Source organism: Gekko japonicus, unplaced genomic scaffold (assembly GCF_001447785.1).
Source record: "Gekko japonicus isolate JY-2015 unplaced genomic scaffold, Gekko_japonicus_V1.1 scaffold29, whole genome shotgun sequence".
Lineage (NCBI taxonomy): Eukaryota > Metazoa > Chordata > Lepidosauria > Squamata > Gekkonidae > Gekko > Gekko japonicus.
Genome location: NW_015172003.1, coordinates 2,246,587 through 2,263,392, shown reverse-complemented (window position 1 = coordinate 2,263,392; position 16,806 = coordinate 2,246,587). Strand labels below are relative to the sequence as shown.

The window sequence follows — 16,806 nt, the reverse complement described above, 5'->3', positions numbered from 1 at the left end:
AGAGCTCAGTAGCACCTTAAAGACTTAACGAACTTTGTGGCAGGGTATGAGCTTTCATGAGTCACTGCTCACTTCTTCAGATCAGAAGAAGTAAGCAGTGACTCAAAAAAGCTCAGACCCTGCCACAAATTTGGTTAGTCTTTAAGGTGATACTGGACTCTTGCTCTTTTTTACTTTCACTGTTTTGAATTATGATTGGTAAAAATTCAGCATCCAATGTAAGTAAGCTGGCAGCAAGATTATTTTCTGCCACATTTTGAATCAAATGAAGTTTCAAATGTTCAAAAGCAGTACTGCATACAGTACATCACAATAATCTGGATGTTACCAGAATCAGAACGTAGCCAAAGCAGGCCTCTCTAGAAAGGGCAGCAGCTCGCACACACAAACTGAAGCTATAGTATTAATAATTTATTTTATATTTATATATTCAACTTCTAGACCACCCTCCCCTGTAAGTAAAGCTCGGGGGGTGTACAGCACTTCCAATACAACATTTGTAATAAAGTTAAAAACAATTAAACCAAAACCAGAAAACAATACAATAGCAGTAAGCACTTAAAATAGACCAGTTTGTATCTTTACCCCATGAGGGGAGGGGGAGAAAGGGGGGATACAGGCTAGATGGAAAACCGTTGCTGTTCTCAACCATAAGCCTGGCAGAACATCTCTGTCTTACAGGCCCTACGGAATTGTACTAAGTCCCGCAGGGTACAAAAGTCATTTAGCAGAGAGTTTCACCAGGTTGGTGCCAGGGCCGAGAAAGCCCCAGCTCTGGTTGAGTACAGCCAGGTATCTTTCGGGCCAGGGATCACCAGGAATTCTTTTCCCCTGATCATAATGCTGTTCAGGGGGTATACCAGGAGAGGTGGTCCCATAGATACATGGGTCCCAGCCTTGAAGGTTAGTACCAAACCCTTGAACCTGACCTAGTATTCAACTTGGAGCCAGTGCAGCTGGAGAAGCACTGGTTGAATGTGTGCTATCAGTGGGGTTCCAGTAAGGACCGGCGCTACTGCATTCTGGACCAGTTGTAGTTTCCGGGTCAGTCTCAAGGGTAGCCCTATGTAGAGCAAGTTACAGTAGTCTGGCCTGCAGGTGACTGTTGTGTGGATTACTGTGGCTAGGTCAGGGCAAGACAGGAAGGGGGTCAGTTGCCTGATCTGGCACAACTGAAGAAACACCAGTCTGGCAACATTTGTGATCTGGGTCTCCATCGATAAGGAGTCATCCAGAAACACACCCAGGCTCTTGACTATCGATGTTAGATGCACAATGTCAAGATTTGGGATTTTGCACACACACCCAACCCTGGATCCCCCCCCCCCCAGCTACAGAACCTCAGTCTTAGATGGATTCAGTATCAGCCGGCTCTGTTTCCACCATCCCCCCACGGCCTCTAATTAGATGGGCTGGTGTCTGGCTGGCCATCTATCAACAGATACAGCTGAGTGTCATCTGCATATTGATGACAGCCCAGCTTGAATCCCTGCACCAGCTGGGTGAGGGAGTGCATATGGATGTTGAACAACATTGGAGAGAAGACTGCCCCCTGAGGGACTCCACATACCAAGGGGTGTCGAGGTGACACACTCTGTCCCTGACCATGGAGGAATGAGGTAAGCCACTTCAAGGCTATCCCACAGACTCCTACATCAGGGAGGTGGTGGGTCAACAAGTTGTGGTTGTCCGTGTCAAACGCTGCTGTCAGATCAAGCAATAACAGCAGCGCTGACCTGCCTTAGTCCAGCTCTCTGTGAAGATTATCTGTGAGGGTGACCAGTGTTGTTTCTGTCCCATGGCCAAAGCGGAAGCCGAAATGGAATGCTAGAGCCAATGTGTCCTCCAGAAAAATCTGGAGCTGTTCCTCTGCTGCTCTCTCAATTACCTTGCCCAGAAACGAATGGTTTGAGACTGGGCACTAATTGAAAGGATCAGTGGGATCCAAAAATATTTTCTTTAAGAGCGGTATTAGCACAGCCTCTTTTAATCCCCCCGGAACGACCCTTGAATTGAAGGACAGATTGATAATGTCCACTGGGGAGCCCTCATATTCCCTCACCGCAGGCTTTCACCAGCCATGATGGACATCGATCTAAGAAGCAGGTGGTTGGTTTAACAGCACCCAGAATCCTGTCAACATTGGCCTGAGAGTTAGCTGAAGTTGTCAAGTACAGAATCCAAAGATGGCCAAGGGGCCTCCAGTTCATGTACTGTATCATGTTGGCAAGCAGGTCATGGTGGAGTGACAAGACTTTATCTGCAAAAAAGCTTGCAAAAGCCTCACCGCTGATGGCTGAATTTCTAACATTTCAAGTTCTCTCTGTAAGAGAAGTTAAAGAACTAATTATCTTAAATTGTGCTGGCCGAGAGCTAGTAGATGCAATGGAGACTGTATAAAATTTCCTTTTTACAGTCTTCACCACTACCTCATAGGATGTCACAAATGTCCTATAGGATGTTCTTGAGGCTTCATCATGAGACTGTCACCAAAACTCTCCCTAAACTCCACGGTGGGAGTGACGAGGATGTCGGGGGGCAATTTCATCAACAGCTTCAGAGAAATGGGAAATCCAGTCTTCTGTCAGCATGTCTAATGAATCACCGGGGAGCACTGGATCCCGCAGAGCATCCAGGAACCCAACTGGGTCCATTAGCCTCAGTGGGCGAGCATAAATCTGCTCACCATCTAGACAGGAGGGTGCCGGGGCACCCAGCCAGGCCTTCAGGGTAAAATGATCTGACCATGGCACTCCATGTGCAGCAATCAGATCTATATGTATCCCCATGCCAAAGATCAAACCCAGTGTGTGGCCTGCTTGGTGTGTGGGACCTGCTACAATCTGGGAGAGTCTCAGTGCTGCCATGGAAGACACCAAGTCTGAGGCCTGAGAGGAAGCATCAGCATCAGCATGGATGTTGAGGTCTCCCATGACTATCAGTCTTGGGAACTCCAAGGCCTACCCCACTACTACCTCCAACAGGCTTAGCAGGCTATATGTAAGACAGGAGTCCCTAACGTACAGCTGGCTGTTACAGAGCAGTTTCTGCATCCCCCTAGAAGGCCCAGGAGAAAATATGGTTTAGGCTTTTGTTAAGCTAATATTTTATAGGATTGTTCTCTGTGCTGCTTAGCTAATGGCTTCATTTCCAGACCTTTTCCTACTTCATGTTCTGTTTCTAGGAGACAACAAAAGTTGGTAACATGCCAGGGGGAGGGGTTAGCTTTGGATATTTTTTATTATTCAGAGGTAGCTTACATTTTTTTTAAAGTGGGTGACCCCCAGATATAGGGTATCACAGTTTACAAACACTCAAAATTCTAGGCAAAGGAACACAAAATAACTATGGTGATGGCAAGAATATATCATTGTCAGACTCCACCTCCTGGGGGAGGGTCAGAGTCCAGGGTGGCAGACCCTCCAGAATATCCTTTTGCAGTACACTCTGCAAGAGCCTCAGAAATGCGAGGAGGGGTTTTTCACACCACCCAGAACCATGCACTGGTTGCCTCTGGCACTTCTCCAAGCCATTGTCCATGGCTCCTCCCAGCCCATCTGCACGCTACTGGTTGCCTTCCACCTGTTGCCCTGGAGGCCCAGGTAGCATGGGAGAGCAGGCAAGAGTGGCATCGCATTCCCTAGACAACCATTTTTTATGCACAGTACCTAACCAAAGGCCACTGTACCTAACCAGTAGGTCTTGTGGTTGGGCAGGTCTTTCCCACCTTAAACAGTCACTGCTTGAGGAACAACTAAGCTATGAGCATCCCTGAGTTGCAGTCCTCATGCCAGGTATGGAAACAAATGAGGCTCTTTGGCTGATGGTAACTACAAATGTGGTTCTCTACCAGCCCAGGAGTACCATGCGTATCCTAAGGAACAGCAAAAAGAATCAGTTTTTTGCACCTCAAATCCAGGTGGGGGATATATTGTGGGCATTGCAACAATAATGCAAGTAGGGCTGAATTCAGCTTTTCAATTTGTACTTAGTTGTAAGCCATGGTTGCTTTTGTAACTATTTCTTGCCTCAACTGCTTTTGGTGACGTTTCCATACCAACACCCACAACATAAGCAACAGACTCGCCAGTACAATTATTGTGGTTCTTTTGCTTCCTCTCAAGCATGATTACCAACCATCCAAAAAGTTATATTTGTAAAATGGCAGTGACTATACTTTTTCCACTATACTTTTTCCATCTATGCTGAAGCACATTATTTTCCTCATGTATTTTTAGTATTTCTACGGCCTTACACATTCATTACCTAGGTCAAGATAAAACATACTCCCAATTTTACTTTGCATTTCATGGAAATTAATGGGACCTTTGTAAGATATGTCATATGGCATGAACAAGGGCGGAGGGGCACTGTTACCTTCAGGGACAGTATTAGACAACGGGCAATAAGGGCAGCTGCCCCAGGCCCTGCAAGTGGGAGGGGCACCAACTGCCCCTGGTTCCACTCCTCCAAACGAACAGGGAAAGAAGAAGAACATGCTCAAAACCACCACTTACACCTGCCCCTTCTGGGGCTCAGGCACTTGGCTTCTGGCAGCAGCAGTGGCTCCTGACTATTTAACACAAGGTACTGTGTTAATACTGATGGGGGCAGTGGAGGTGGTGATGTTGGGCCCCTGTCCTTTTGCCCATGGCCCCACAACCACTAAGACCACCCCTAATGCCCTACCATCAAGTAACTTGGGGTAGAAGCAACTGATTTATTCTCCTTGTAAAGGGGGGAAGAAAATCAGAAGATCTACTTGTATCAGCTAGAGCATGCTGTCTACAAAAAGCATGTACAGAAGAATTTCTAGAGAACTATTCTTATTTGTATATATTTAATCTGTATCTGTGTATCTGCCTCTCCAAAGGAACTCAGGACTCAAATAATAACCTCCTCATGTAGTAAAATCAACTCAGTGCATAGTACAAATATTTTAATTGTTATTGAACATCTAAAAATAGTCCCAGCTTCTGCACAATGTTGTAGTTCTCAACATTTTAAATGGACCTCCTTAAAGGACAAGCAGTTGCTAAGGTGAATGTAATGTTTCCAATTCAATGTCAAAGATTTCTAGAAAAAACTATTGTACCAATCTTTCCTGCATAAAAATTCATACACATGACCTCTTCAACCCCACACACATAAAACATATAAATCATACTGGGATTTCATTTATCAATGAATATACCACAGTATGAGTGACTCATCTGAGTAACAGAGACATTACTTGCAGGATCAGTACCTGAATAGGAAATCAGCTTCCTGGTCTGCCACACCATGCCATCATAGTTTTAGTTACACTCTTGATTTTAGTTAATGACCTCCAGTCTAACAAAAGTTACCCAACCAATAGACTGATGGTCAAGACCGAGGCTCTCATTTAATTGTGGCTGAACCGGCACATCCAGCTGGGACTCAGCAACCCGGATCATAAAGTGTTTAACTGGCTCTCCAAGGAAACAGTTAAAAAGATGTAAAACTGCACCCCCCTCATCAATGGCACAAGATGATCAATCTCCTGAGAAAGGAAGGTTGAACTTCTGAAGGTCCCCCAACCTGTCATTATGATTTCAATGGCTGCTCTACTTTTACAGAGGCAATCAGCCCAAGAATTTTACCCTTCAGGCATACAAAAAACCCTCATGTCTATGCAGTTGATGACTAGGGAAGCATCATGGACAGTGGTAGGTACATACAGGTGAATGAGGAGGACACATGTTGGCTGTCACTCAAGAAAATGGTTGATAATGGACATGAGGAAAGGGGCCATCTGGAGTAAGTGCCTCTGGAACTACCATGGTATAGTTATCTTTTGGACATCGCCAAAGGAAAATTTTCCATGAAAAAATAATTTTCTACCCCATATCTTTTTTTTATGATTCCCTATTGTGTTAATACTAATACAGCTAGACTCAGATGCCAGTAAAGTATATGTTTAGCCATCAAAAGCAGTGCTAATACTGCTGGTGTCAACAAAGACAGAGTGTAGAATGCTGATGGTATTCTACACTCTGTACAATAACTATACATAAGAACATAAGAGATGCCAATGTTGGATCAGGCCAAAGGCGCATCTAGTCCAACACTCTGTATCACACAGTGGCCAGAAATACCAGTGCCATTAGGAGGTCCACCAGTGGGGCCAGGAGAACAGACATGCTTTCAAAGGAGTGGTCAGAACCACCTTTGCAGCATGAACCTAAATTTGGCAAGCAGCTTCCCCATCCTGTGCAAGTCGCACCCTCACACAGGCCCATAGCCAAGGGGTTTCCAAAATGACCCCGAGCACAGTCAGGGAAGCTTCATTCTCATTTTCTTTTTTGCAAAAAGTAAAACTGCAAAATGCAAAACAGAGAGAGTCGGAGATTCCCCCCTTCCCCAGCTTACACAGAAAAGTAGCCCGGAATTGAGTCTCTCCAATCGAAAGGAAGCACACAAACAAACCAATGCTACCCGGTGGTTAAGTGTGCGGGCTCTAATATGGGGAAACTGGGTTTGATTCGCCCACTCCTCCACTTGCAGCTGCTGGATGCCCTTGGGCAAGCCATAGTTCTGTCAGAGCTGTTCTTGAAAGAGCAGTTTCTGTCAAGAGTTCTCTCTGCCCCACCTACCTCACAGGGTGTCTGTTGTGGGGAGGGGAAGGGAAAGGAGTTTGTAAGCCGCTCTGGGACTCTGAGTGAAGGGCGGGGTATAAATCCAATCTCTTCTTATTCTTCTTCTCTGCTGTGGCAAGTATGGCACTCCCCTCCTCTCATCATGTCACTTCTTGTACTTCACTTCCAGTGCCCCCCATGTGCCCCCCCCCAATTTTCTGGCTATAGGCATGCCCTCACACTCACAGGGGCTAATGGTGAGGGAACTTATTTTATTTTATTTTTGAGATTTCTATCCTGCCCTACACCGCAAGCAGGCTCAGAACAGCTTACAACACGTCATAAAACCAATAAAACAATCTAATTAAACACCAGTACATTTCACTGTTGGCAATGTGGGGAACTTTTGCAGGGAGATGGGCACCATGAAGCAAGCTTGGATACCAGCCAGGACTTGGTGCTGAGGTAGGGGAAAAGACTCCAAGTGACAGAACTGAAAAACCAGGAATTAGCAAGACAAGACAAGTTTTTGTGACTGTGAGTAGGCCTGCTCCACAGGTTTGACTATATTTAAAATAAATTCTGGTTTTGTATGGTGTCTGAATGGATCCAGGGAGTGAGTGAGGATGGCACTAGGAAACAAGCCAGGATGCCCGCATTTGTTTTATTATTTACAAAATTTATATTCCACCTTTGATCTTATCAAGGCCAACATGGCAACAGATCAAAAACATACATAATACAATTGTTAAAAACCACTAAAACAAAAAAAAATCATTAAAACAATTAAAACCAAGCTAAAATACAAAAACAACTAGAACATATATCACATGAGACTATAAAAATAAATAAATAAATATAATTAAAAGTAACTGATTAATAATCAACAGATTACTCAAACCGTAGTTTAATGGACCCTAACTGATCACAGTTAATGGAGTGGCTCACAGTCGATCATACTAACCATGGCAGACTTTAAAGATAAGGACCAGCACACTGAATTGGACCTGGAAACAAATGGAAAAACAGTACCAAGATCTGAACATTGCTGTAATATGGGCTGAACACCTGAACACCTAACATCCACTAGCAACCTAGCCATTGAATTCTGAATTGGCTGGTTCATGTTCATGCTGGTTACGGCAGTCATACTTACTGAAGTATGATCTTCATAGCCATGTCAGCCAAGTCAAGAGAAAGCACTTTTTCCATGCTAACTGCAAACAAAAATTGCACTCTTAGCTACTGCATTCACAACGCACCCATCCCAAACGCCTGCCTTACAAACCAGCATCATCAGTGTCTTACCTCATCATGGATTTATTTAATACATTTTTATTTTTAGTTTTCATATAGGAACTCGTGGTAACATAGGTTTCTCCTCCATTTTATCCTTACAACCCAATGCTGTTAGGTGGAAAAAGAATGACTGGCCCTAAGCGACACAGCCAGTTTCATGTTCAGTGGGGATTTCATCCTTATCCTTACACTACACTGGAGTATTTCCCTCCAATTAAATCTAGTTTCTCCAAACCCTCATACAAACATGGAACACCATAACCCAACATACCCATTTCTGTTTTGTCAAACTGCTTGGATTCCCTACCTCTCTTTCTATAAGATAAGGAAAGCTCACTAAAACAGTGCCATCATGACTTAAAATTCCTAGCATAAACCTGACAAATAACTGGACTCTTCCCCTATGTAACTATTTTTAATAAACTCTTAAAATCAATACCAAGTTTTTAAAGAGCCATTCTAAATAGACTGAGAATATAGTTGAACTGTTAAGAACATTATGCTATATTTTTAAATGTGTGGAGGTGTTTTATGCTGACAATACATGCAAAGAAGCCTTTAGCAGACCTAATCAGATATGCCAAAAACGGAAACCAGGGACTTTTACATCTAAAGCAGACACTCTACAGAGTAACAGGGGCCAAGATGACTTAATTTATTCAGCCTTTCATTTTGCAAAAGGTTAGCAAATCTGCAAGCACAAATATTAAGTCAGAATCATGTATTTTAAGGATTTATAGACAAGATGAATATGAAAACTGGGATGTTTTCACTATAGAGAATAGGTGGATTGTACAAATCATCTTTGAGTAATGCTGTTCTGTCTAGCCTAACAGCAACTGCATGCATTCATGTGTGCAGATAATTGTGTAATAATTTATAATCATGCTGTAATATGACCTAGATTAAAGGATTATGAGGTTAAATTGTGATAGCAGATGTAGAAAGCTAAAGACAATGTCAAATGAAACAAAATACCTATCATTAACAGTTTCTTTGTACTTAAGCAAAGCACAGTATATTTCAGTTATGTTAACATTTTATAGAAATTTCAAACTAATATTTAACAGTAATTTTAATGTGAAAGATTTTTACTCATGTCAAAGTGACTGAGCTAACATCAACCTATGGGTCTGCAAGAGTTTAAACACTGTTTCATATTTCAGCATCATGACTCATTTCTTCTCGGTTTATCAGCTAGCTCTTTTACTGTTTGAAAGAAGGACTTCCTACAACAATGATTGCTACTAGATAAACTTATCACTAATACTGATTCAAACTTCCTGTAAGAGCGACAAGTGGAGGAGGAAGTAACAAGAAAAGCTGCTTAATGCTGTTCTAAGCTTCGGACCTTCGGAACTACAATATACAACAGGAACGTTCACAGAGCTAATCATCAGATTAAGATTTGGGTACGGATCTTTGACAAAGTGGATGAAATGTATCAATTACCATCTTGAATGCTGAGTACTGGTGTTCTGTTTTAAACCCTAACCCCTAGATGCACAGGTCTTTTCAGACATGGCATTCCACAGCCATCAAGGCTGATTCTACAAGGTCTTGCTGTGATATGTGATGCAGATTTACGTTTCATATTTATTTTCAAACACTATCATAAACTGAGTCAATTTGGGAGGTCGGATAAAATGGTTATGTCTTGCCAATAATATTTAAAATTTATCTATTATATACTGTTGTGCCTCATTAACTTTCATAAGAAGAGATTCACCTGGACTTGAACTTTGTGTTGCACTTGAAGTTATAGGTACTATTTTGCTTGCCTGATTAACATTTTATTCACACATGGAAACTTGTAGAATGAAGGTATGGTGCAACAGACACTTCACACCTTCACAAACTGAAAATGTTACAGTCCAGCATGCACAAGCCAAGCAAGCAATGACCACTATTCCCTAGTTTTGTCTGGTATAGCTTACAAGAACTACATATTTTGGAACTCTAACCCACAAACATCACTTGCACATTGTATTCAATGGGTAGAAGCAAGAAGATTGGGTGAAAGACAGGCCCAATCCTGATGCCCAGCCACAGATATACTTTGCAATTTTCTCAATGTGCAAACAGGCTTTTGTGCTGTACTGTTGCAGGATGTCATGAGATACATGTGGAGTCAATCCAGGTCAGCAATTAAATGGGAGGCATCCAAGTTCTGGAACAATGACATTGGTGATGCCATGCCAAAAAATAGCTCTATTCATCAAAGTCCCTCTCCTCATTTAAATCCTCCTTAAAATTAATTTCTTCTGCCACGATTTTTTGATCCAGTACAGATACAACCTATCCTGTCAGTTAATTTGACCTCTTTAATGCTTACTATTCCCCTTACAAACTCAGTCTGTAAGCAAGACAGCCTGCTAACCGAAAACAACTTCTCACCCACAATGACAGACTACTTAACAGTCACATGGACTCTGGTACAAGGCTTGCAACAAACCAAGATGTCGACTTTGCTCTCATATAGATCCTAGCAACACCATCAGTGGACCCAGCAACATCAGCCATACCATCTCAGGTTCATATATTCCTGTTCATCCTCTAATGTGATTGATACTATCACATGTCAACAATGCCCTTCTAACCTCTACATTGGACACACAGGCCAGTCCTTTCGACAAAGAATTGATGGACAAAAGTCTGACATTAGGAAACACAACATTCAAAAACCAGTGGGGGGATATTTTAACTTTCCAAGAAATTCAGTTGCTGACCTAAGAGTAGCTGTTCTCTTACAAAGGAATTTCAAAGGGAAATTAGAGAGACTGCTGAATTGCAACTGATAATGAAGTTCAAGACAATGCATCCACCTGGATTGAACCGAGACCTAAGTTTCCTGTCTCATTACCAATGCTGATTTCTCCACGCCTATTACCCCATAAGCATATCCCACCTAAATCCAATTAATGCCTGCCATTGTCATTCACCTGCTATTGTTATTTGCCTACTAATGTCATTCAGCATCTGAAATCACTCCACGTTCTAATATATAGGACAGATGGACTCCCATTCTAGCGGTATCTGAAGAAGGGAGCAGTGACTCATGAAAGCTCATACCCTGCCACATATTTTGTTAGTCTTTAAGGTGCTACTGGACTCTTGCTCTTTTTTACTTTTGTCACCGTTTCTGTGTTACAAAACACACACTTCTTCTAAATAAAAGTAACTGAACGTTTTACATCTATATTCCCAAATAAGGTATACCTAAGCATATTTGGCAAATTTTAAGGCTCTCTAAAACGTAATGCTAAGGTTTTTTAATATAATGTAATCATCACTCTTAAGAGGCATAAGGCTAGATTATCAGATGAGGATCTGGAAGAACCAGATTCAAATCCCTACTATGCATGGAAGCTTGCTGGGTGACCTTGGTCCATCACCATCTGTCAGCCTAACCAATCTCACAGATTTGTTGCTATTGTGAGAATAGCATAGAGGAGAAGAAAACAATGTTATAGGACTCTTCGAATCCCCACTGGGGACACAAGTAGGACATAAAGGAATAAATTTCAGTGTGTCAAAACATCTGAATTTAAGAATGTAATTTGTTTTATCAATGACTAGGAAGAAGGCCCGTTGTGGCAATAAAGACAACAAGTGCTAGGCAGGGCGGCCAGCAGTGGCTCCCCTTGTGTCTTCCCCCCCCACACCGCTTGAACCCCCGGGGGGGCAGGCTGCCTGGCCACAGCCCCTCCCCGAATCCCACCAGCAGCGGAGGCCCCAGCGGGCCAGGGCGCCAGGCCTCATCTACTCCCCCAGGCGGGGGCCTCCGGAGGGCTTTCCCCACCCGGGCGGCTCAGCGAGTAAGGAAAGCTGGTACTGGGGCCTATGGAGGGCTTTCCCCGCCCGGGTGGCTCAGCGGGCGAGATGTGGCATGGGGGCCTCTGGAGGACTTCCTCCCCATCTGGCTCAGTGAGTTAGCGGGGAGAGGTGGTGCGGGTGCCTCCTGAGGCCTTCCCCCCATCCCTCTTGGCAGCACGGGGGCCTCCGGCAGCCTGTCCCTGCCTGGGCTGCTCGGGGGGCGAGGAAAGCTGGTGCGGGGACCTCCAGAGGCTCGTCCCTGCTGGGTAAGGGAGTGGGGAGAGTTGACGTGGGGGCCGCCGGGGGCCTTTCCCTGCTGATCCACCTCAGCGGATGCCCAGCCGGCCAACTGTGGCCGGGCTCAGGCTCCAGCTGCAGACTCGGGCTGAGCCCCCCCACTGGAGCGCCTGTCCCGTCCAACGTCCGGCCAGTCTGTGCTGGGGCAATGCCAGCGGCAGCACGATCAGGCTCCAGTCCCCAGCTGCCAGATCGTCTGTCACATCCACCCGCCGCAAGGAGAGTGAGGCTGAGATGCCAGGTGCCGCCTCTGTGGGCGGGACCACAGCAAGGGAGGCAGCAATGCAGCCAGTGGAGACAGACGTCCTGTGAGTGACACTCCAGGGCACCAACCACATCCAGAGCGTGTCGAATGTTCTGGAGAGTGCCACCTCCAAAAGGCTTTTATAATATAGGGAGATGAACTCCAACGAGATTAAGTTAATAGAAGTCAGATTCCGTATGTTTTTAAATACAGGCTCCATGACTGCCCCCAATCCCTGTTTTTTGTCTCATATATATCTTTCCAGTCCTCCATGTCTACTAAAAACACACATTTTCCAAAACCAGGATAGTCTGTTTTGTATTTCCACATTCAACACCTAATCTATTTTTCTCTTGTTGCACTAGCTAGTTTTGCAACACCAACAAAAAATTCAGTAAATTACGTTAACAGCAATAGGGACAACAGCCAGAGCAGTTAACCTTCCTGTAAACGCAGACCATTTATTCTTTCTTCTCCTCTTATCACTTTGGTCTGCCATCACTTTACTCAGACCCAGAACCTCTAATGATAGAAATGAACAAATCAGAAATGCAGTGTTTGCTGCACCACTGTATTAGCATGACCCTTCATCTCCAATGCACTGTGCAGTCACAATTTTTTTGTAACAAAACTAGACTATAGCAGCTGTACAGTGGGGAGAGCAGCAGCAACATGGAAGGTCCGCAGAAGGAATGAAGTAGTACTGTCTGATTCCGAAGTTATTCCCAAGGCTTCTTTAATATCAAAGGAAGCCTATGCTGTGTAGATCCCGTGCTGTCTGCCTCAAAACTTTGCTTATTTTTCACTACCAATTGCTTTCAGTATCAGACAACCAAATCAATTTGTGAGCCTGGCACAGCATCCCAGTACTATAAATTAATTTGCAGTAAGACAACTGTCTCAATATCACTCCTTTATTAGCAATACAAACTTTGCCAAGTCTGTTTTCTGTATAGGTATATCTGAATGTTGTTCCCGTCTTAAAAATATAAGAAGATAAAACATACCAAGTAACTACAGTGTCTGCAGCAGTCTGAACTATGCTGGAATGCAGTTATCGTACTGTGTGCAACTATAAACAAAATAAGAGCAGCATGCCAATATAGCTGGCAAGATACAGAAGACAGACTCCCCCCAATGTAAGAGCTTTTTTCAGACTATTTGTTCTTCCTTCATTGTCTGTGCCTAGTATATGAACAGAGAAAAATAATGTTATAAAACAGTACTAAGATTATTTACTTTCCATTCTGCTTAATAAAGAGGTCCTTTGCAGCTCCAAAGCTTGCTGCCAACATCAAAGTTCATACAATATACATAATTTATTCGCTTCGTATTGGCTACTATTTGCAACCAACATAGCAATTGTTTACTGAATCGCTTATTTTTTTTCCATTTCCTGAAGAAAGCAAAACATATTGACATAAGCATTTCATTCTGGAAAAAGCAAATGGCTGACATTCTGTGACCCGAATTGAACACTTGCCCACAAATGTTCAATCATGTAACGTGATCACCAAGAGCAATGCTTTATTCTAAAGGACTGCTTGCCATTAACGCCAAGTCCTTAGGAAATCCTTTCCCTCAAAAACCAAAATGTGCATAAAATTTATATAATAACAGTAGACTATTTGCTTGTCTCAGCTTAGGAAATATTCCATCAAGACATAAGGTGATGCTTAAGAATGAAGTAGGGGAAGTTTTTTCACCTATTATCTGCAAGCAGGTACCAATGTACTAAAATGATTTTCATTACACTACAAGTCTGATTTAGTTCAAACACTGTTCAATACAGCAGCCAATTTTCATTATTATGATCAATTAACTTTGCAATGTTATCATTTCATCTTGTTTGACCCAACATTTTTGTATCAAAATATTTTTCTTCTCCATTTTCACGCCTAGGAAAACAGCAAAGTGATTCAAAATGCATTTGTATGCAGCTTGTGAACTGAATGATGGACAGCCTGGTTTGCAGTCTTATTTCCAATTTCCATTTAATTTTGGTGCAAGTCTCATTGATTTGAACAGGGGGAACCTCCCATTATAATCTAAGACGCTCTTAACTCTGGGGCATTCTACCTTTCCTATGTCCTACCTCACAGCATAAATGAATTCACTCAAGTGACAATGGGCTCAAATTTGACAGCATTTTATATCTAGTTGGGCATAATCTAAAGCTTTACAGGGCTTCACTATTACTATTTGTGAGGTAAACTTTGGAAATACATTTGAGGTGCAAACTAGTCTCTGCCTCCAAGCCTCCTGCCTGCTCTTATTGCAATACAGCCCTCAACAGCAAGCTTCTGATTATTTACTTTGATAAATCACACTGCATTGCATTCATTTCAGCGAGCATTATCTTCTGGATAGGGAAACCGATAGCAAACTAAAACAGCAGAATTACAGCATGTTGATGGTTTGTTGACAATCTGAGGCAGAACAGCCTAGTGCTGATACCTTGGAAATGGGAGGAGGGGAAGAAAAAATGTTGATTTCAACTTCTTAAGCTGCTTCAAGGACCAAATGGTTCCCTGTATGTTGTATGCATATTATTTTAATAGTATGCAGTGAGCAAACTCCAGAGGACTGCAAAAGACAGGAGGGCCTAGCGTGATGTGGTCCATGAGATTGCTAAGAGTCACACTCGACTTTGTGACTGAACAACAACAAAAATACAATTTAGTGCACTACTCTTAATTTTCTATGTTATTACACTGTTGATTGTATGTATACTGCTCTATTATCATTAACTATATAATCCACCTTGCAAGAAAGGTGGGTTATAAACAAAGTATATACATTTTAAAAATAAAAAATACATACCTGAGCTCATCACTTGTTTTAACTCTCAGATATACCAGCATATATACCCACAGCGGCAGGCAATCAGGACATGATGCCCAGATGTTTAAAAAAATGTAATGAACCATTCTAACCATCAATTCTAAACTTTTCTCTACAATATCTGGGCAGACCTCAAAAGCAGCCTGTGCTAAGAAGTTACATTTGCAAGGTAATGCAACAACAGCACCAAATGGAGAACAAAAAATAAAAGTTCACATATAGCCAAGCATCAGAACCAAACTACAAGTGATGGCAGCCATAAGTCCAACCTGTGGCCACCAAAACTATTTTAGAGGGGAATTTAGCCTTTTAAAAATTGCCACAAGGGCCCAGATCTGATTGGCCCACACTGCAGCTGCACCAAGCAATGTTCCCACATGCACACACATACCTTCAAGTGCCAAAACAACCACCCACAGCACAACAGGGGTGAAGGAGAATAAAGTCTCCTGGTGCTGCTGCAGTGCATACAGCAATTTTTAAACAGCTAAATTTTCCTCTCAAATGGTGTCAGCCGCCACAGTAGCAAACACAAGAGCCTCTTTCAGGATACTGTCACCGATAGGGATCACAATACTAATATCTACTGTGCCTTTAACTATACCCCATTAGTGAATTCTATTAAGAAAATAATCTTGAAACATTGGCGTGTGGTCAGTGACATTCCGGGATGTTCAAACAAATCATTTATTGGTTTCTAGAAAAACTAAAAGCATCCATAATACTTTGATCCGGACAGACTTATTTACAGACTAGAACATGCTCGGCACCAGTTGGCCACCATAAATGTGGCAGATGTTCAATATGTCCCCAAGTATGGGAAACTAAAAGCTTAAATTTACCGGAGATTAATTTTACAACTGACCTCAAGTCTTTTTCTAACTTCTCATCCAAACATGTAATTTATCTCATAAAGTGTGGGTGTGGTTTATTGTATGTCAGGATGTCTACTCGCTCTATCCAGACACGGATAATCTCTCTTTTATTATGAGTTTTGGGTGCCAAAGTTCTAAAATGCACTCCCTTAGTGTTAGGCCGAAAAAACTGCCACTCGGAAGACACTGGCTGGGTTCATTGGCTGCTTTGTGCAGTCCCGGCCAGCGTTCCAAGGTCATTTACATATGGAAGCTGATTGGACTACCCTCCATTCCCCCCCTGAAACTCCCCCCCCCCCCCGGCAAGGCAGTTGGAATTTTCAGTTGGGAGAGGAGAATGATGTCAGCTGCTCCCTAGGCAGAGGCTGTGTGTGTGTGTGGGGGGGGTTGTAAAACTTAAGACAGACAGGCAGATAGGGTTGCCAACTCCAGGTTGGAAACTTCCAGGATATTTTAGGGATGAAGCCTGCTGAGGGTGGGATTTGAGGAGGAGGAGGAAGAGGGGGACCTCAGACAGATACAATGCCATGCTGCCCACACTCCAGACAAGCTGTTGCCAGTCTCCAGGTGACAGCTGGAGAGATCTTAAAGCTTTGGTGCTACTTCAAAGTTCCCCAGGAGCCCAAAACAGAGAAGTGTTTTGGAAAATCTTGAGGAATTGTTTGGTGCATTTACGATGGGGCTCCTGGGGAACTATTGTTGCCAATCTTGGCCCAGCAGCCATCAAACCATTCTCTTCAACCCCCTGCTGTGCAGCTGACTTTCCCCTAGGGTTGCCAATCTCCAGGTGGGACCTGGAGATCTCCCACTGCTACAATTGATCTCCAGATGA

At 43.2% G+C, this 16,806-nt stretch overlaps 1 protein-coding gene across 3 annotated transcripts in view; it reads right to left on the bottom strand.

The window, feature by feature from the left end:
* SLK (STE20 like kinase) overlaps positions 1–16,806 on the bottom strand; it is a 75,858-nt gene that overhangs the window by 50,866 nt on the left and 8,186 nt on the right. The gene's annotated exons all lie outside the window — the stretch shown is intronic.